General features: G+C 56.7%; 1 protein-coding gene across 1 annotated transcript in view; it reads right to left on the bottom strand.

The window, feature by feature from the left end:
• The window catches only part of LOC104499082 (bromodomain-containing protein 4-like), a gene marked incomplete at its 3' end in the record, with an annotated part of 8,203 nt that overhangs the window by 3,709 nt on the left and 3,715 nt on the right, over window positions 1-779 (bottom strand). The window lies entirely within an intron of this gene.

The raw sequence follows: 779 nt of genomic DNA, 5'->3' as shown, positions 1-779 counted from the left end.
CGAGTCTAGACCCTCACTGTGTCTAGATCTTGGTTGAGTCTAGAACCGGGTTGTATCTAGAGCCTGGTCATACCTAGATTTTGGTTGCATCTGGACTCTGGTTGTATCTAGATCTTGGTTGTGTCTAGAGCCTGGTCACGTCTAGATCTTGGTTAAGTCTAAACTGCGGTTGCATCTAGACCCTGGTTCTATTTTGCTCCTCAAGGCACCACCTTGTGAAGGGCGAAACACTCACAGACCAAAACACCAATTTTTCTTGTGCCTCCCCCAAGGTGAGACCCCAAACCAGGCTCAGTTCAGCTGCTCTCGGGTGTGGAGAAGTCACAGGCTTATCTTGGAGCGCAGTGACTCACTCCGGGCCCTGCTGGAGCCTGGCTGCTCCCAAACAGCTCAAGCGCCGGTGGGAAGGACGAGCCAACAGTGCCACCAGCGTCGGTGTCCAGCTCTGTGACACCGAGACCGTTTCTCCTCCTGCCCCAAGGCTGGACTTTGGGTCTTGAGTCCCTGTTTCAGTTCCCAGGGGTATGGCCGAGACCACAAACCCACCGCAGCAGCTTGGGGCTCCGTTTCTGAACCCTCTGGTCTGCCAGTGTCACCCGTGGGGGCGTTCAGACACGACCTGCACGAGACCCTCCAGCGAGTTGAACACCCACGATGTGCCATTACGCTGGCTGAAGCCACCTTCTCCTTCCTGAAGGCTCCCGGCTCAGGGCTCCCGTTTCAGGGGAAGGAGCTGGAAATGCTGGAGGAAAAGGGGAGGTCTGGGAGCTCCGGCAGCG

The sequence above is a fragment of the Buceros rhinoceros genome, unplaced genomic scaffold, assembly GCF_000710305.1.
Source record: "Buceros rhinoceros silvestris isolate BGI_N320 unplaced genomic scaffold, ASM71030v1 scaffold33088, whole genome shotgun sequence".
Lineage (NCBI taxonomy): Eukaryota > Metazoa > Chordata > Aves > Bucerotiformes > Bucerotidae > Buceros > Buceros rhinoceros.
Note: the sequence above shows the minus strand (reverse complement) of the source record. Positions and strands in the feature narration are given on the sequence as shown.